This window comes from Euwallacea fornicatus, chromosome 2 (assembly GCF_040115645.1).
Source record: "Euwallacea fornicatus isolate EFF26 chromosome 2, ASM4011564v1, whole genome shotgun sequence".
Lineage (NCBI taxonomy): Eukaryota > Metazoa > Arthropoda > Insecta > Coleoptera > Curculionidae > Euwallacea > Euwallacea fornicatus.
Window position 1 is genome coordinate 2,890,806 of NC_089542.1, and position 21,936 is coordinate 2,912,741.

The 21,936-nt window shown below is 36.1% G+C and overlaps 1 protein-coding gene across 2 annotated transcripts in view; it reads left to right on the forward strand.

Annotated features, from left to right (window-relative positions):
* The first annotated feature begins 481 nt into the window (after positions 1-481).
* The window catches only part of side-II (sidestep II), a 229,405-nt gene continuing 207,950 nt past the window's right edge, over positions 482-21,936 (forward strand). For both annotated transcript variants that reach the window (XM_066291896.1, XM_066291913.1), the window contains exon 1: positions 482-782. The gene's annotated coding sequence lies outside the window, so the exon portion shown is untranslated. The remainder of the gene's footprint in view (positions 783-21,936) is intronic.

Below are 21,936 nucleotides of genomic sequence, written 5' to 3' on the forward strand. Positions count from 1 at the left end.
TGACGATGAGATACTTTGTTATCATATTTGTTTCCTCTATTGTTGCTCATCATTTTCTCTGCTCTTAAACCTAAGACAACCCCCTTAAAGTGTAGCATCGCTGAGGAAAAAATGCGTGTTAGACGTCGATAAGTTATGATAGATGCTCAAACATCGCAACTCCCCGAATCCCCCAACAAAACTTCCAAATAAAATAGTCCCTAGAGCCAAAGTAAACCTGCAAAACATAACAGGGTATCCCCCGACTCGTCCTACCTCCACGAAGTACACGTACATAATGTCTCTATATGTCTCTGCATAATGCCGAACATCAAAGAGGCCCTTCGGTGGCAGCGTCGACTACATGAAAAGACCAGGCTCATAATAAACAAATTCGAATCGCCAAATATATTATGCTTAGAAGTTATCAAGTGGATTTCGGCGCAAGCGCCAACTCTCTACAGGATTTTCTGACGCTTTTCCCTGCAGTCTCACGCTTGGAGCTTTCCGGAGAGCTTTTCCCATTTGGGGTGGAAAATTGCGTCCTTTACGATCGCGCGCCAAGATTCAAAATTGCTTGACTCGAGCAAACTTTCCGTGGTGCGAAATTTTGTGTCCTAAAGTGAAATACAATTGAAAAAATTCAGACAACGGTTAGTGAGTGGGGGAAATTTTTGGCTAATTCCAGTGATACCCAAAGACCAAGAAGGAGACAAAAATGACGTTTTCCTGTGTTTTATTAATGGCTCTTCTGATTGTCTTTCCCACGGGAGAAGCAAAAACCGACTCGAAGGATAAAGAAGGTTTGCCTTTTTGTATTCTTTTGATACTTGGGAGGAGAGTGAGAGGTCGCACTCGTATAAATAGAATTCTCGAGAGATGCGGGTGCCAAAAAATATGACCTGAGGAACGTGAGGGTTATCTGGGGAAGTGGGTAATTAGATTCGGCTTCAGTGGATGATTGAAGTGTTGGAGGATCCGAAATGTTTTTTCTGTTCCTGCCAACTTCAAGTATATCCTTACACTTGACAATACAGTTTTTGCCTCTTCTTGGTCACCATGTAAGACATAATCAAAATTTTTCATTTTTGATCTATGAATTTGGAATTTTAACTTCATGTGAACTATGAAAGTATGGATCGCATCATCACGTATCTTCAAAATATTTTTTTTTAACGAGATGACAGATATTTCCAAGCATAATCACCTCGAATATTTAATAAAAGGTATTTAGATACCTTTCTGTCGAGTAAAAGGGAGATTAAGCCGTTTAGCGAAATGATAAATGTCTGATTTTACGGCAGTTTGAGATAAAGATTGGAAAACTAATTTTTTGGGCTTTATAAACAGAAAAATGTAGATTGACTACAAGGATTTTCTGTATTGAGAAGTTTGAACAAATTGAGGAGGAAACAAATTTAAACTTTCTGTTCCTAAAAAATCGATACTTGATTGTTGGGAAATAATGGTGAGATACATAAATTCTCTTATTCCAGCTACTCTTTTCACAAAATTCCAAAAATGTTACAAATTTCTAATTTCTCTAACGTGAAGCTATCACCAAATTTCAACTTCCCGCTCTAGAAAATGGAAGTTTCAAAGTGAAGAAATAAGAGTAGGTACCTTTTCTCTCTCATTCCTCTTTCAGGTTCTAAAGCATTAAATATGTTATATAGTATATACATGTAGACATGCCTTAAATCCCAGTGCATCAATTAAAATGAAATTCGGGTGTCATTAAATTGTTAGTTACAGCATGTCCTCGTTTTCATTCGCTATTGGGAAACTTTAAAGTTACTTCCGCGTAGTTCAGGAGCATCGACTGTCAAGTACTCTTTCTCTTTCCAGATGGAAGTTTCGCTGTAAATGTAGATTTGAGGCAATTGGCTCTGAAAATATATCCCCGTACAAAATTTTAACGGTGCTTTAGAATCGCAATGGCTACTTGTCTTTTTCTGGAATAGACGTTAAAATGACGTGTGCGTTATTAGTTAATTTTGCTTGAGGATCCATGAATATAAGCTTTTTTTACCTAATTTCTCAGTCCCTAAGTTCGAAAATATAGTTTGAGCTTTATCTGTCAGGTAGCTTACTAGAGTTCTTCATTATTTCACGCAAAGCACATAATTTAAAGGAAACATTTTTCATTTTGATATATTCAGTACAAATTCTTCAAAAACAATTTGTGAACTCTCAAGTACCTTGTGGTAACCTGGCGAACCATCTAATGTTTTTCCATCTAACAGGATGAGCTCTCAGGCCACAATAATGATACTGGTTTCAGGAATTCCTTAGTTATGTTCAAAAACAAGCATATCCAGTTTCAATATTTGAAAAGCAAATTTTCTAACAGAACAATCGTCCAACTGCTTTTTTCATAGTTCTTTCCGCCTGTAAAAATAATGAAATAAAATATTTTCCATTTCCTTTGTTTAAAGCAAACGACCTTTTGTTTGAAATACAGAAACACAAAGCCTTTTGCGTATTTTCTTGCGATTGTTTCCGCTGAAATAAGCATTAAGTCCTGCCTCGATGTCTTATTAGACTTAACATGTCTGTCTTTTAGCGGCATCAGAAGCCTCAAAGAGTGTTTGTCTGTTTCAGGATTCAGATTTAACCTTTTTTAGTCGCTCGCATCATGCATACTTCGTTACTAAACAAATGTGTATTTGAATAAGCGAATTCAAGTAACGTGTACATTCTAGGATAGTCTGATGGCTTCGACATTATTGAACATAATTAATCATTATTGAAGTCGATCGTGCAGAATATACGACGTAGATTTCTATTTCTAATCCACCTTTACTCATTCAGTTCGATTTCTCTTCTGTGAAGAAAGAAAAATATATCTGCTTTAACTGAATTCGGAGTTCGACTGGTATTAAATGCAAACAAACTTTTCAAGTCAAAATTAAAATGGCAAAAATTGGTCCTTCGGCAGGAGTTTATAGATCGTTTGCATCGTTAGTGAGAAGTTTTACAACTTTTACAGAAGTATAACGTTAAAATCGTAAGCTCGAAGAAATTCAGACCCATTGAGGAAGTTTGAAAGGAAAGTTAAGTCTGAATCGTAAGCGAGTGCAAAGAAAGAAATGTACTTTTTCAAACTTCCAGGTTATTAAATAAGAATTTCCTTACCTGTTTTTCAAAATTTAATACTTCGTTATTAGCATAAATCCTTCATTTTGACTATTCCCATTGCGTATTATGTTGTGATGATTCTGTACAAAATTATCATTCGCTTGACGCTGGGTTTATGAATATTTATAAATATTTGAAAATAAATGCGAGTTATGCCCGGATTAACACCACCAAAAATTGGCAAAGCATTGACATATTGCCTTCCAACTGGTTTCGTTGCATTGATTAATTTTGCGTGATGTTTTTTCCACATTGCTCAGCCATTCATGACACAATGCATGCTTGATTGATTGCTTTAATGTATTTCCATATTTTAATTTCCTATGGGTACAGGTCAGGCGAATTTACATGCTTATATCAGATTTGCCTTGTTATTGTACTTTATAGATATTCGACATGCTTTATTTCATTTGTAAACACCTTACCAGTTCGAAGACTACAATGCCTCTCTGCGGCATCCAGATATATGAGATTTAGACGCAGATTTAGTTCCAAGAAAATAGAAAGAAATTGCGTAAATGTAAAGAGAAGAGTGATGAGAAGACCATAAAGAAACCGCGACAGTCATTTTCTGAAATTTAATTTTGCTGTTGTAGGTTTATATACCTCTAATATGAATATATGTATGTACAGGGTATTTCACAAAGATACCGATAGGCTTTCAGGGAATGCAGAACTCATAAAAATAAATATTTAACTCGACTAAAGTGAGGTCCGAAATATCTTCGTTCCGAAGATATAGAGTGTTTCATTTCTGATATTTTTTAAATATTTCAAAAGTGGTTTGAGATAAGCACATGAAATCAGGAACACGCACTGGCGGGACAAGTGCGCAGGTTCTGATTTGGGCCGAATATTTCCACCTACTCCAGTGGCTTTTACGCCATGTCTTCATTTTCCTCCATGTCTCTCTTTTAGAATGTTTAAATCATTTTTGGTATCTTTTAAACTTCTCAATCCTCTCACCAACAAAGTATTTTCTGTTACTACTAATAGACACAAAGGAAATATTTTTGGAAGATGAACAACGTTATTTCGCATAGAGAATTGCGCAAATAGAAAAATAGGGACCGGAAAAATACTTTATCTTTCTCTTAGGTCAACTTTCTGTTCTTGTCCGGCAAAACATTATTTTTAGGTAGGAAAGTTCAAATAGAAAGTGCATACTTTCTACCGATCGTAAAAAATGCATCTACTGTCTCCAAATACTCTTTGACTGGATCCTGAAAATACAAGGACCTACATACCAATAACAAGACGGACGGGAGGAAACTATGGACGATACCAAATAAATAAATATCCCAGAGACGGTAGTATGGATCAAACGTGTCATGGCTAGGACAGGAATCGACAAACAAAAAAAGTTTTAACCAAGGAGTAGACGCAAAGGAAAAAAGCTACTACATTTTATTTTAAAACATATTCCTTTGACCAATTTTCAGTGCAGCGAAACGAAAGAAATGAATTTAGTATATTATAGTATACTTAGTACAACATAGTATAATATCGAAATTCCCGGTCTATCTACTCCTATGCATGCTCGTAAATTTAATGTAACTTCTATTAAAAATTTGTTAAATTTTTTTTTATTTTGTTTGTCGGATTATGTTTTTTTGGCTATGAAATATCAAAACTTTAAAAAATTGCAGTAAAAAAATTCATTGAGGATTTAAAAATTGCACTTTCAATGATTTAAAATTTACGTAACATAAATTAAAATAAATGTGAATGAAAACTCTTTGTGCTAAAGAGTATTTCCGTTCATATTCGTTCCGCGAGTTCTGTATATGTTCTCATAGACCATAAAATCGGAAATGCAGTCCATGAAAGGCAAAAAATTCCAATTTGTCCAAAGATAACTCATTGGTCTTTAATTTGTATCACAACGCTGAACTTCGAATTCCTTCCATCAAATGACAACATAATATTTTTGCAATTTCAATTCACCAGGAATTACTCCAGCAAGTCATACTACCTTGTTGTAGACGCTTCCTCCACAAAATAAAATAATATCAAACAATTGTCAAATTACGTTTAACTATCGAATATCGTTCTTTAGCACGTGTTGGGTCAGTTATTCACATGGCTGTCACAATCTATTATTTCCGCATAAAATCATTATATTTCTATAATACGCAATAATGTTCGTATTATAGGTCAGTTATTTATATTCCACTATCATTTATATAAAAAAAATTCATAAATAGCTTTAACTATTATTATGTTAAGGCATTGTAAGGACATCGTGGGAAATTTCCATAGAACTTATATATATTTTAATTAGCAATCAAACATTTTAAGGGTGAAGTCCAGGAATGCCTTAGAAATTATATGCAAATATCTATAAGCAATATTCCTCAAAATAAGTAATATTATGTATGAATTGTATAATATTATCGCCTTCGAGTAAAATATCTCATGATTGTGATGATGATTGGAGACACGCGAAGCCTATTAATAGCTATATTTTATTTGCTACAACATTGATGCAATAAACTATCCTTTCTTATCCTTTCCTAAAGTGTGCAGAAGAGTACACTTGAGTATGAACAAAACCTAAATGATTAAATTGTTAAATTAGGCTTCGAGGAATGATAGAATTTGAGAAGATCAAAAGAAACTTAATGAAAGATACACCTCAGTAACAGCATGTGAGGGAAGAAACGGGAAGACATAATAAAACAATGTTAAAACTAACAATGAGGCTGAAGAAGAGAAAATAAAACGGGATGGACGAGGAAGGGGGGGGAGGGGGGCAAATCTCGAAGAGAATCATATGGTTGAAGAATAACATTGTTTAGCCTTGTAATTTTAGATAGAGATAATAAGCATAATGATGATGATTTCGACTTCGAATCTACCATACACAAAAAGGAGCAACTTGCAGCACTTGAAATGAGACGTAGGGAAAAGTTAAAGATCCCCCATTTTCGTCCTTGAGTAAGACGTCTATGAGAATGAGCATCCATTCAAAAGAAAATCTTTCTTGCGCGAACAGTAAAGATAAATTCATGAAAACTAGATAAAAGAAGCAGCAAATAACCCTCTAAGTACTTTAAAATTAATAATTTAAAAGGATCTAAAAATAAATGTCTAAGTTGTGATTTGTTGTCTATAGTAAAGAGGTACGATGTTCATAACTCAGGCATTATTTATCTTTTGTGCCTTCATAAATCATCTCATGGTCCAGAATGTAATGGCGAGAATTATCAACAAAATCAAATACATATTGATGCAAAAATTCTACCATGCCGGAAACTGCCTCTTTAGGAGTACGTCCACAACTCGACGGTAAGGTGGAGAAGTTTCATGAAACCATAACATGAGGAATCTAACATTCCTTATTTCTGCCTTATAGAATCATTTTAGAATTTTTCAAGCAAAGCTTTAAAGTTTCTTCTGTTTTAATGCTGGAAATTTTTGGTTAATAGGAGGTAAAATTTATGTATCTATCGCAATCAGCACCAAGAAGGGCAAAATTTTTTCTCTATCGTCGAAAACAGCCGAAACTACCAAGAGTTAATTCGAAACTTAAAACCCAGGTTAGGTTTAAAACTTGGATACGAGACTGGACTTAAGTATTCTCTTTTCTTTGGGTAGGATTGAAATACGTGATATTCAGAAGATGACAATATTTCAAGGAGTTAACTTGATAATTCACATAAAAAACCAAACAAAAATAGTATTTGGCAACACGGGGTACGGTCGTGGTCCTCAGATCAGATCGGGTTAAATCTTTAGGCAAACAGAGCTAATGAAAAAATAACAGGTTTTTGAGACATGAATATTTTCGAAAACTCTAATGATTTTTTGATTGAGGAGGTGAAATTCCAAGTGTTGTTAAAGACGATGATGAGAGAGGCTATGTTTGGAACACATACTAACAAGAACAGGTTTTTGCTTTTAACAAAAAGATGAAGGATCACACAATTGATGATGAATATCCAAGAGGGACATTACCATAACACATTTGTTTGCAATGGACGAAAAGCACATAGAAAGAGTGGTTGAATATTAGTCCGTCAAACCGGGAGGAGGCAAATGGGTCATAATGCAAGAGAATATGTGCTGCAAAGGCCCAAATTACCACCCAATAAGCACGAGTAATGCAAATATAAATTATTGCACATTGACCAGCTATGTATTTTGTTTTCATTCCTCTCCAATTTCTACTCGTTTATTCCATCGAACCTCCTACATCACATATTAAAACTAGTGCAATAAATACGTCAGTAATGATATTGACATTAACGTGCAATTAGAAATTTCTAGCGTAGGCAGCTCCCGTCAATGTAACTTAGTTCGAGCTTTCAATTTAATTAAATTATTTGAAAAGAAACATTAATTAAATCGCCCTGCGAATTTTCATGCGTTTGTCGACGAAACTACCCCGGTAAAATAAAAGAGATAATATTTTTCTTTGATTTGATTTAGGATGAAATCTGGCGCACTCGAGAGGTTGTATATAAACGTTATCTGATTAAATGCCCGTCACGTAATAAAGTCGTTAGTTTTGATTTCGTAACTTAAGGAATTTGGCTCTGGAGGATCATAAGGGCAGAAAATGCTGAAATTATAGGTTTTTGCACGCCGGAAAAGAACTCTTTTCAGGAGTGTTTTTCCCTAAATTTGTCTACCTAATCTTATAAAAACATTTACTTAATAAAATCCCACCTTGATATAAAAACCGCTTGAATAACGTTATAATTACCCGCGTAATAACTAGTAATTTGTTGGTCGATCGTGTCCCATATCTAATATTTAACGACCCATTATTAGTCCATCCCTATGAAATTAGGTGGACAAATGGTGAAATGATTTCTCAATTCTCATTAAAAAGCAATTATTCTAGGTGCATTTGTTAATAACTAAAAGCATTAGATAGCTTGCTTCCATTAGTCGTTATTGATGTTCGATAAAATATCCATATGTCTTTTTACTGCAAGCGCAAAGATGCTGCTAGAAACATATTATACTTTTGAAAAATCAAAAAGTGAAAACCCTGGTAATTTATTATGGACCCCAGACAGCCTTAATCTGATTGTCGCTGTGACTAACTAACGAAAAACTCTTCTATCTAAATCATAAAAAAAGTATAATTCTGAAAAATCTAAGAGTTCAAGTTAATCTGATCCAAGATTAATTTCATAGCGAGGTTGGCAGACTTGCGGCAGATCCGATAGTGTCTAAAATTAATTGAAGAAGGTGTTCTGGAAAATTTGAATGTGGTTCATACGTTATTTAGCCGTGATGAAATCAACGTAGATGTTATGTGGTCGAAAACCTATAAAAAACGATCCGAAACTGGAAGCGATTCCTGCTGTTTAAACTCAACGGTTATGAGAGCAAGTCTCGATAAAGTACAGGGTGCGGCATGGAAATTGGCCGTTTTTGAAACAGCCATAGAATCGGTAGTTTTTGATATATAACTTGTTCATTACAACTGCACAGTCGAAAATATAACATTTTATAGTTATGAACAGAAAATTACATCTGACAGGTGCTGTCCATTTTCGTGGACGCGATGTTCGAGACGTTCAGGAAGATTGGTTTCCACCATTTCCAGCGGGTTTCCGTTGAGGTCGGTGATTCAGTGACGGATTATTTCTTTTAATTCTTCTAATTTACGAGGCTTAGTCTCGTAGGCAGGTCCCTTCAGATGACCCCATAAAAAGAAATCAAATAAGGAGAAGTTAGGCGACCGAGGAGACGACAAACTATCACCAAATCTCTGCTGCAGTCGCAGACTCGCCACTCCCAACAAAACAATTAAAAATGAATATTCGATGTTCTGACGTTCACAAGTTAATAATAAAATGCTACAAGCTACACTTCCATCGTAAAGGGTCGTGTAGTGCTCGTTTTAAAATCGGCTGATGGGCGCGCCGCGCCCTGTATAATAGAATGAAGTAAAATTCTGTCCGACTACTTACTTACTCCAACTTCTTGTGGTGTAAAGTGACTACCGGTGGTCAGTCATATCCACAGGAATTGATTAACGATTTAGTGTGATGGGTCAAGTTACATCCCTTCATCGATCAGCGATTTCTAGGAGTGATTGTCATCCAACCGAATGCGGACTGCATTCCTGGCTCAACGAAGCGTTGATTCAGCGTTCTATATTTCTCCCGCTTTAGTTTTTTTTTAATTCACTGGTTTACCTCCAAAACCCAAGGGATGCGAAACACCGAAAGGACTTCTTAAAGGTGAGCATTGTAAAATTAAAACAGACATTACTAAATCTAGCTTAAAACGAAGTAGCGTGTGCCGATGGGTACACCACTCAGCACCGGTAATTAAGGATTTTCAAGTTTGTTAAACTTCGAATTTAAGAACATGAGGAGGAAGAAAGTTCTGTAGCAACTCGTCCAAAAACTGCTCATCTTTCAAACAAAGGCAACTGCAAGTACAAGTTGTAAAAGCTTCAGCTTAGAGGGGCGTAATGTGGGGGAGGTGGGCACGGTAGTGAGAACATCACACGCTCTCGGTAGCCGCGTTCTAGTCGATGCAAAACTTAAATTTGCTATCTATTTAATTTTTTTCCGCATCATGTCATATGTATTACACAATATTACTAATAAATCTGGGCACACAAAAGAGAATCATTTTCATTAAAAAATTGGTCGGAATTAAAGCAGTGATGAACGCATAGTCATGAAAATTGCGGAAGATTTTAAACGCATAATAAAATTAAAATAAGCGTATTGTTCATCGAGCGTGCATACGTATATTGAAGAGGATTAATTCAGAAATAAATAACGAACAGCATTTTCGATTCGAAAATAAAAGCGAACCTATCTAAATTAAATTAAGCACGACGCTTATATATCCGCGTATGGCGCGTTATTGAAATCGTCCAACAGCAATATCAATGTAATTTTACCTTGTTTGTGCTACAGGATTATATAATTGAAAATTTACAGAAAAACTCGAATCATGTCCTTCGCCGTTATGAAAACGAAAATATGAAATTCAACTCACAAAATTAACTGACACAGAAATATGCAGGTCGTGTGTGGAAAAAATGGAATTTCGTGCGAGAAAGGAAACGCTATTTCTTTCTCGGAGTTTAAAAGATAAATTCCTGCAATTTACTTTGAAAAATTCCACCCTTGAATGTGCAAAGGTTGATAGAGGACACGAGTGTGGATTTAGGCGGCCCTAATGGTGTTAGAATGGGATTTCTGCAAAGTTTATAAGCTTGTTTACCTGTAGGAGTTGTCTGAGCGTGGGCTCGGGAAATTTAAATTGTATTTATTTTGCCGCGTTCTACCTTAGTTTTGATATGTGGCTTTCATTTAAGAAATATTTAATCTTCATTCAAGTTGATTCGAGTCACTCGTGGATTCGACAACACACAGCTGAAATTTGAATTGATGGCTTGGGAAAGCTTCTCCGAATTCATCAGAAGCTTTAGGGAAATACGTAAATATCAAAACGACGCTTGCCTTTTTTTTTATATTAACAGTGTGAATTTCTACCCTCGACAAATCATCCCCGAACAGAATTAGGTATTTATAAGTCGGTGTCAGATCCAATCGGTCTCTGAAATATGACCAGTGAAGCCGAACACATCGGCCACTTACAGAATTACATCCGCTATTTGTAAATTAAACATCCGATTGGGTCGAAATCACTCTCGTCAAACATCTTCCCCCGACAAATTCATAATAGGGGCGGCTACTCATCCTGCAAAGTGCCCGCTACTTTTGTCACAATAAAGGCGCCCTGTCCATTTCATGATTGATGTCCAGCAATTCGCGTCAATAAAAAATTGGATCGAATTATGGAATGACCCTTATAAATAGTCTTCCAAGCACCGAGTCAATTATGGGGTTATTTATCAAGATCCACGAGTTTAAGGATTGATTGCAGAGGTGATTGTTCGTTATTGAGGGTTTTGTGTGGGGTTTGTTATGTGTTACTGTCTCTAATTAAGGATGGGAAAAATTTGTGGTGCCCAGTACTTTGGTTTCTCCTTTGGCAGTTTCAATTGAATAGCTGATCGTCAAAGCTTAAATGAGATTTTTAATATACGAGGGTAAGTGAATAAATAGAATGATGGAAGAAGTTAATGAGCATTAAAAATTGCCGCCTTGCGAATATAATGTCACGTTACTTTAAGGTGTTTTTTTACGTCGAACCTCTGATCTTTTACTAAATTTCGTTGTAATCTTGAGAGACTTCTACGTTTTTTTGGAAATAACCGTAAACCCAAAAATAAGACTGCACTCTTAAATTGCGTAATTTTTTTTTCCGTTTTTTTTTCACCAAGAGTGTATCGTTTTATGAAATTCCCATGCTGGATGTCCTTATCTTAGAGGTCTCTATCCTAAAATAGCTACAGTTTCTAACAGAAAATTTTCAGTATTTTAAGCAGCTACAGTATGGACCAAAATTATAAAAATAAAAGAAACATGGCGAATACTTTCTTTAATATGTAGGAATCCCGGATAGTGCTGAACTATAATATTTCTCTCAAATCCAACAACATATTTGTTTGTACGTACAAACATTTCGGGCCCTAAAAAACAACACAAAAAAGAAATTCCATTAAGCAAGCATATAGAAACATCATAAACAAAACCTTATTCTGCCTTCAAATTTGAGTCTATAACCAGTTTTGATTTAACATCTGAGTATTTATCATTTGAAAAAATAATGCATGGAAAACCTTATTCATCAGATTTAAAAAATAAAGTTAGAAAGTTTCATACCACTGGCATATTACCGTTGCTCCAAATTTACAAATTAATCGATGTACTGAATTTGCTCGTACGTGTTTGGATTGGATCGCTGATCAATGGAAACGGGTGACTTTTAGTGATAAAAGTAAAATTAACTTAATTGGTAGTGCCAGAATAATGCATGCAAGAAGACCCATTAAAAAAAATTTTCACAAAAAATATGTTTCGCCGACAACGAAAAACGGTGGTGGACCAGTGCTGGTGTGTAGAGGTTTTCCTAGTTTCAGAATGGGTCCGTTACATAGAATTCAAGGAACAATGAACCGTTTTATGTATTGTGACATTCTTAGAACTAAAACGGTGCCGTATTCTGAAGAAGTCATGCCATTAAAGCACCGGTTTCGGCATGACAACGATCTCAAACATGCATCCACATTACTAAAAGAGTTCCTTTGGAGAGAAAAAGTGGAAGTATTTCAATGGCCATCGCAATGTCCCGATCTGAAACCCATCGAAAATCTAGGAGAAGATTGTTAAGCGTAAATGTCGGGAAACAAAATGTAAAAATCTAGAGAAACTTTTTGACCACATGTATGTTGTTTGGTCTTCAATTGACAAATCTATTATTGACAACTTAGTTAGATCCATGCCCAAAAGATTTGCTGTGCTATCTCGAGCAAAGGGCTATCGTACAAAATATTAAAAAGCTTTTGCAAGTTTATTTTCAATTTTGACCAATTTTTTTTTTTTATTGATATGTACTGCGTTATATGGAAAAGAAGACACCCCGTAAAAACAGTCCTATTTAAATTATTTTTGGTGTGCACGTTTATATAGGGAAACACGCAAAACAATTAAATTTTCCACCATATTTATCAATGTATTTACGTGTTATCAGGAATTTGAGTTTTCGTCTACTATAAAAATTGCAATAAATTATCAACAATATCACTGCAAATTATCATTTATTGATGTATAGTGTGCTTAGAAAGCGCTTTTAGATTAATCAAATATGTCTAGACGCAGAACGTAGCAAAATTTTCATCAATTGAGTGACTATAAGAGAAGCCGATTGGTGGGGCTACGAGAGACCGATCGGTCATTTAGAGATATCGCCACTACACTGAACGGTAGTGTAAACACTATAGTGAGATTTTGTCAGGCATGGTTCCAAGAAGAGGAAACAGGCAGAGGGAGGGGTACTGGACGATCTCGAAGAACTAAAAAAAGCCAAGATCGCCGCCTTTGAATTATGGCTCTAAGAGATAGGGTCGTCTCGTCGAGGACGCTGGCGGATCACTGGTTTGCTAAGAATGAAAGGCCCATTGGTATTAGAACCATTTAATGTCGAATAAGAAGTTTTGGACTGATTTCCTACCGTCCCCATTTTGTTTTACCCCTTACCTTAAATTATCGTCAAAATCAACTGCAGTGGTGCAGAGAACGGACACGTTGGAATCTAAAAGGAGATAATATCATGTTTAGGGACGAATTCAGATTTTGTTTGGATATGTATCGTGGTCTGGTAAGAGTAAGAAGAAGACGGTGAAATACGGGATCTTCAATTTACAATACAGATATATGTTCATCAGATTGTTGGGGTAAAGGTTTGGGGTGCTATCGTATGTGGTAGCAGGTCACCCTTACTTTTCATTAGAGGCAGTATGGCAGCCCAACGATACATCCAAGAAGTCTTGGAAGTTTATCTCGTGCCTTATTTGGAAACTCTTGTTGGTCCAGTTTTCCAGCAAGACGATGCGTCACCACAACAACAAAACAAACATTGAATAAAATTAAATCAATTTGTCACCTTGGAGAGCTCAATGTCCGGATCTCTTACCGATTTGAACATGTTTGGGATATTGAAAGTAGAAGGTTGCATAATTTGCCCCATCCCCCACAAACTCTGGAGGCGCTATGTCATGCTGTCCAGTTAGCCTGGAATGAGATCCCCAAGAGGACATCAATCACCTCATTCGATTCATGCCTAGACGTGTACAGGAATATATAAGACACCGTCGAAAACCGACAAATTATCATTTTTTTTTCTTTTTTTTTTTGGTTATTAACAATTAAATTCGTTCAGTTTTTCGATGACGTATTTGTTCTAGGGTAATAAACGTGCACGCCAAAAATTATTTAAATAAAACCATTTTTACGAGGTGGTCTCTTTTCTGTGTCACGCAGTGCAGATGAACTTTCAAATGCTATTTCGAAAGTGACCTAACACTGGCCGTAACTCATATAGAAGGACGGACTCGGATTATGTGAGGGTCGGAGCAAAAGAACTTCGCCGCATAAACTGTTTCTACAATTTCGGCCAATACTGGACATGGTACTTTTTTCGAAATGTGAAATTCTCCCCATCGCGTGAGTCGAATCGCATACGCAAACGTCCCCTTCGTTCCTCTTCGAAGTGTGAAATGAACCCATGATTCACACTTGCGCTGCTGATAAGCTACGTAGCACCAAGGAGGCTGAGTCCTGGCTCGAAATTGAAACGCCGAAATCTGCACCCATAATCATAACCATTATAGCACGCTTCCCTTAATAACATTTAACATTACCATAATCTCCCAGCTATTCAGAACCTAATTGTTTACTTTACCCGTCATAACAAAGCAATTACTTCCAAACCTACTCCACTAGATTTCTGTCCGAAATTTAACGAAGCGCATATGACAAAGTTCATGCAACATTTAAACCCCATGGCGAAGGTTTTCATGACAATATTTGCATAAAACGTATACGCAAATTAAATCTAATAACTTGGTGTACGACGATACGCGTTCCTGCGAATTAAGCCCTTGTTAATATGTGGACCGCGGCGTATATGTAAATTCGGCTTCTGAAATATATATACCTTGTCCTGGTTGGTGCGGATTTAAGCAGGAGAAGGGTTATTTCTCTAATTATCTTCCTGAGGGTGCAGCTTATGTGCTTAAGTGTCGGCAATAACGTGCAACTTAGGCTCATGAATCTAAATTTTCGTCGTCGCATGAACAGTTACTAAATTCAGTTTTAGTCACCATCTCAGCCGACACCGTCACCAATCAAATTCCTGACTTGATCAGCAGCAGCTGGACTGAGGTATTATTATATTCATAAACATGCGTGTTAGCTAAACGTATAGGTTAATTAATTTATCGAACCCATTATACTAGTTTGCAGTATAGGACCGTGACTCTTCGGCCTATGATTTATAAGCTGCCCGAGATAAGCCGAGCGATAAGAGAAATTTAATAGTCAAATTTACTGGGAGCTCGCATTAGGATACCCAGCTACAAAACGTACGTGAGCAATTAGTGTCAGAACCCCCTGTGTAATTTGCGTTAATGAAAGTTGTTGAAAATTTAGCTTCTCCATGGTTGATGGGCGTATATGCTTTTCGTAAATCCGACCAAATATCCGCATTAATCCCAGAAAGACCAGGACCGGTACGATTCGGATTACAAACATATCTTGAAATTTTAAAGACCAATACAACTCCAGACTTGTGAAAAATCATGAATAATGTATGTGGTGTGTCTCGTTTAAGCAAAATTCCGCTTCCCGAGATCAGTTTGGGGTTTGTTAAAAATTGAGCAAATGGCTTTCTTAGGTTAGCTCGGTATAGAACGAATTTTCTCCAAGAACCGTATTGGGTTAACCAACATTCTGGGAGTCGATTTGTAAATTCAAGCCAGGGCACCAATATACCAAAAACAGTCAAATTCGTAAGCTTGACGTCACTGCGGAATTTTGGAGGAGCTGGTGGACGTGCATCTGCAGAAGGGAGCTCTCATTGTTTGCCTCTTGGGGCCCAATAACCTGAGCTGCACATAAGCACCTGAAATCGAAGCTTTTCGGAATATGCAAAACATTCAAAGATTATCACTGGAATAGCAGCTACTCGAGAAATATAAAATACATGGTTCGCCTTTGGGAGCTGATACAATCCGTGCATGGAAACCTATAAGTTTAATGTATTTTTGTCTCGTGGAAAAAATATGGCATTGTATAAATATTTTTAACATGATTAACTTTTGCTTACACCAAAAACTGACCCCTGCCATATTTTTTCAGATGGAATATGACAAATTTTTAATAAAAATTTGTTGCTTGCTTCATAATACAATATAGTACCAATTTTCAATTATTCTTTATTTGTAATGAACCTTACGACTTTTCGACATTTATTTAATTTTACTAAAATTCAATTATTTACAAAATTATTTGACATAAATTAATTAAGTTAGTTTTTAATTATTAGCAAATTAACACATTTTTGTAGACAATTGAAAAATTAAGTGAAATATTGGAAAAAGTTTTTGAAAAAATTATTGAAATTTAGAAATTTTAAATTCAAAAAATCATTTTTTTCAAATAACACTCTACAATCATTTTTGCTCCATTCAGTTGGTAGGAAAAATGTACAAATAAGATATATGTACGTCGTAAGTATCAAAAAATAATATTTTTTGAGGACATCGAAAAAAATTCCAGACAATTTTATACTGCGTAGTAAATACAACAGGGCACCTTTACATGGTTAAGTTGCTTAATACGTATTTTGATTGTTTGTTTTGTTTTTTTATTTTACTCAAAAATTTGTCAAAAACGTAGTTGAAAAAAGTTTCTATTGCTCTAACTACATGCGACTGTACAGACTATGGCTCTATGGCTTTCTTGGTGAATTAGCATTAAATTCAAGTAATCTGTATTGGAAAAACCAAGTGAAGTCACATCTCCGGGGGGGACACTAATTATCAACAATTGTACTCTATTAACAACCATGGATTAATAAAAAAACAAGACAAGTAATCAAAATAAATATGAAACAGCTTGATCGTTTAAATGTGTGCTAATATATCAATTACCAATGGAGTATAAAGTTGGAGCTGTTTTTAATTTACTTAAAAAGTATTAACTTTTAACACCTATAATATACATATTTGTTCCTTTTTCCTGCCAATCGAGTGGCGATAAAATAATTGTAAAGTGCTATATAAAAAAATAACTTTTTTACATTTAAAAATTATATATTTTATTTTATTTTTTCAAAAATGTTTCACATTTTTTTTAGTTCTCTAATGGTTTATGAAAATGAGTTAATTTTTCAGTAATTTAAAATTTACTTCATCAATCTATGTCAAATAGTTTTATAAATAATTGAGTTTTAGTAAAGCTCTACAAGTGTCGAAAAAATCGTAAAAATCAAAATAAATAAAACACGGTTAAATATCGGTGCTCTGTTGTATTATGACACTTATGTTTACTTTTAACGAAAATCCATTTTTGCTAGAAAGACTGGCATGATTCAGTTAAAAAAATGAAGTAAGGGTCAGTTTCCAGTGTGACCAGGTATCGTATCAGATTGAAAACATTTTCACTATGTCGGTTTTTTTCCACCAAACAAAAATACAAATTTACAAACTACACAACAAAAACTACTTCAAACAAAAATACATTGAACTTGTAATTTCCCATGTACAGGTTGTGTCGGCTTCCACACGCGGACCCTGTAGAATTATTTAATATTTTCTCTAATTTATCACTCCAATATGACGTTCAAAATCATAATTGCTTATTAGTGGTAATACGCTTGACACTCTTCCTTACCAATTATAGTGTTTGAACCACATAGATACAGAAAGAGCTGACCAAATTTGCAATCAGTTAAAACGCTCTCCTATACCCAGAAAGCTGACACGGTAATCTAAAGCACGTTCCAAATTAATTGAGCTAATGGGATCAAAAAGCACAGGGCCTCCGTCGAAAGCCCTCTTGGTGAAATAACGCAAACTGGCCCGAAATAAAATAGAAAGTAAAAGCCTGTTTTGTTATCGGCTTCATTTATATTGTGGAGTTAGCATGTAAAAGGGCTTTTAAAACATTAAACTTTTTGATAAACATTTTCGTGGTAGCGACTTACAGGACGGGGATAAATGCATTAACCAAATGGTGGGGGTGAAATAAAAACACTAAGTTATTCCGATATATTTACAATACGTGCCACAAATAGTGTTATTTATTCGACACCACGGCAGACATTTCCACCTAAACATTTCCATATCAAACGTTCAATTTTAGTATGCAAATACTCATCAAGTTTCGGATAGAATCTTGATTGACCTGACACTTTCAGGTAGCTTTTTAGAATTAGCCACCTTACAGAGCTTTACATTATTCAAGCCACACACCCAAGAGCACCGAGATGTGCGCTTAAGAACATATCATGTTAAGCCGAATTATGTAAAGTCAGCTGCAGTAAAAACCAACTAAAATTTAGACCACGTTTCCCATATACAAGGAAGACCGCTACTTTTATCTTGATTTCGTCTGCCCAGATTTAAAATTCTGAGGCAGGACACATACAAAAGCCACAAATTACAATTACGCCAGTTAGGCTAATTCAAACCTGCATGCATACCTAATTAACTTGTTACTTTTGAGTCACTGACTTAGAAATTCGCTTAGACTGCTTTATTTAATTTCGTCAGGAGGTTGAGCACTGACTTCATTACAGTGCAAAAATGGGACAAATTTTAAAGTGTCGGATTAAAGGGTGAAAAGCTTTTGAAGATTCCTGTCTGGGACTTTAATCTGCTTGATAAAGTGAGTGTTTTACTTCTGGTTTCGCGCAGGATTCGAAATGGTACTTCAGTCTTACATTTATGGAAATCTTAACGAATTAAAATAGAAGTATCGATTTTAGTTGAGCTTTTAATATTTTTATGCATGGAAATTTACGTTCTGTCTTTCTGGCTCGGACAGCGAGCGTAAACTCAACTGGAATCACTTTTACGAAACATTGAGAGCAAAATCAGACTTGTAACGTCCAATTCAAAAATTCGCCACAATTTGGTGCTTGGGATATTTTTCAAACTGCTAGCTCACCGCGTTCAAGAGTTACAGGGTGAAACCACCACAAATCGGCCTCGACAGTGGAAAATTTTAAGTTTAAGGGAACTACACGAAATCTTCCAAAAACGCGCTTATATCTACGTAAACGGACACGTCCAAATTTTCGTGGATGAACACCCCTGGAAAACTATTAAATGCGACGGAAGTAGTTAGAGCGATCCCTTTCTATCGCATGGGCGGATCTCCCTGCCAGCCATGGGCTCTAATGCCCCACGTGAACCCCGCACTCAAAAAAACGAAACTTTCGGCTTTTCTCTTCATTCACTTCCACTTAATCGCATACAATTCATAGCGCCTGAGAATCCCGGATCCCCGACGTAACATCTATCCCTCGGCCATAAGTTTCTGAAGCTTGTAGACGCCGTACCACGATCATTTTTAGGGAAGAGCATTTTCGAAAAACGAATATTTAGATTATGGCACGCCATTGCTCCGGCCCCCTTGCCCGGTCGATGTCGGAAGGGGCTCCTTGGGAAGCTCAAACATTCCTGTTCAAACAGCTTTTAGCCCCAAACCTCCCACCCTCCACGATCCCCAAAACTACAAAACATTCTACCTAAACTAATCCGTATATCTCAAAAAGGACAAAGGTATATCCTTCTATAATCCTGGCTCGTCGTATTCAGATAATAAAGGGCCAAATGTTTTTTGACCGTCATGGTTACTCATTTTCGAATTTATTAATTAAGTGTTTATATATTATTAAAATCATTTTTTATTTCTGAAAGGACCTGGGAAGAGATCTTTCCACAATAACATGTATGCCATTCCTGGACACCCTCTGGAATGGTTTCAAACTAACACTTTACAATACTTTCACTGAGTAATTTAATGAGAAGGCGTTAAAATTAACTTTCTGTTCAAATTAATAGGAAATTCAAAGTTTGACGTACATGGCATGAATTAATTAATTACTTTAATTAATACCATCGGAAATGAATAACAATGACGATGATTATTAAGGGGCCACGTTAAAGTGTTACTTGATTGCCAAAGGATACTTCACCTTATTTATATTACGATATTATGACGCCACAAAACACCATACAGCCTCCCTGTTTATATTAACTAAAACTTTTTAAGAAAAAAGATATCAAGACGGAATTTTCAGGATGTGCGAAAACGGTTATCCATTATCTAACAAACATATCAAAATCATAACTATGAAACTTCTTTAAAATCGGGAAGAAAATCGAAGTGTAAATATTACGTAGTGTAAATATAACTTAATGTAATGTAAAATGTATGGGCGACGTTTTATAGTTGGTAATGTACGACATCGCGTTCTTAGGAATCGCTAGCGTTAAGGTGTCAACGGGCAAATCCCCGTCACTCAAAATTGACATGACATGACAGTGAGAGTGTCACTCATTTTTCAGCTAGGTGATACTCAAAAAGCGCCCTTAAAATACCTAGTGTATTCTTCGGAGTTTTGATAATATTATCTTCTGGATTTTGCAGGGATTTTTATAGGAATATCCAGGGAGAGGATAGCTCAGCCCTAGATAATACAAAAATCGATGAACGTCATCGGCCTCCACAGTGGTGCCAACCGTAACCAATCTGCGAGACCGCTTTTACAACTAATGATTGGTCAGTAGACAAAATTTATGCGAATGTTGGTGGTTTAGTCAGCGATAGTTACTCCTGCGCCGCTATAACAATAAAAGTTTCCTTCATTCCAAGCAGCCCGCGGCCCAGGAGGTAAATTATTTCTCGGTTATATGTTGGCACCACTGAACGCCATACTGCATTCGTGCCACGTCGTTCTTGTTTATATTCCAACCGTCAAGTTATTATTCTGAGTTTGAAATTTGCACATAATTTTCCGATAGTTTCCTTGTCATATTATGCGGCTGATGATCTTGAGAGAGTGAGATTACACTACAGAGATACTTGAAACGAAATCAGACTTCAAAGAGTCGAAAGCGAAAAACCGATGGGAAATTACTTAAAAACTTGGCAGTTTCATTCCTTTGTATCTACAAGAGTTTGAATTCGGTTCAGTCAAACATTTTTGATTCTGTTTCCGTCAAAATTAAAGTTTCCAACTTGGCTGTCAAAAGTTCCTTTCAACAACTTTGTGAGTTTTTTCGGAATTTAGGTACTCCCTGGAATTTAGAGGCAATTTTTAAGAATATGTTAAGAGCATTTTTTAATATCGCGATCTATATTCGCGACTTACCGTCTCTTGGGGTATCCCAAAAGCTCTCCAGACACACGACAGCACGCGCAGAGGGCGCCACTAGTCATGACTGCCAACTCTAAAAATAAATCGGTGTGTAACCAGCCGACGATTTTCTGTTACAAGAGTTTCGTTAAAGTTGTTTGCGGCAGCTCTGCTGACGATCTTGAGGGAGTGAGTACCGAAATGGGTTTCGATCGAAAAATTTAATACTCATCCTTCGAAATTTGACTAAACAATTTTTAGTCCTCTTTAGAAGCGTTGTGAAATTCCATGAAATCTTGGTGCTCTCTGGAATTTACAGGAGCTTTATAAAAATATTACAGCACGAGAATTTAGTATCACAGTCCATATTTATAGAGCGTGTTCAGAGAGTCCAGAGGCTCTCCTCATACATGATGCAGGCAAATTCCGATACCGATCTATGTTGCTGTGCAACTTAATACTTGAGAGAGTGGCGAGCCTTATTTGATAAACTCTGAATGGCTTCCGACAACGAAATATCAATCCCCTCTCTCAACGGAGACAAATCTGCTATTCTACGTTCGCTAATGTTTCATTAGTGCAAACCCGCAGATCAACATCCTCTTAACTCGATAGACCATAAGCAGTAAAGGAAATGTGCCCAAGCCCACCCATCAGGCTCTGCTAAATTTCCGAACCATAAAACTTAAAACACAAGCACTTTAATTAATTTTACAGAATAACTCCCAAAGCTCTCTTGCGAATATGTAATTAATTACGCCACTCCCAAAGGGCGAGGATTCTTAGGATCGCCGATATTACCATACAAGTCACTGTTCTGCGTCCCATATATTTTATTATCCTGGCTCATCGCGACAAAAAGATGGGACAAAAAAGACGAGATTATGGCTATATAGCGTAGCAGGCATGTCGGTTTTTGCTGCTCGATATTGATTGGTAGAGGAGACAATACACGTTTTACTAAGAAGATTTAGGGGAATTTTAATAAGAGCCTCGCAACTTTTGCTTCCCTTAAAGGTAAAATATCGAATTAATTTAAGCGAGCGGGAAATA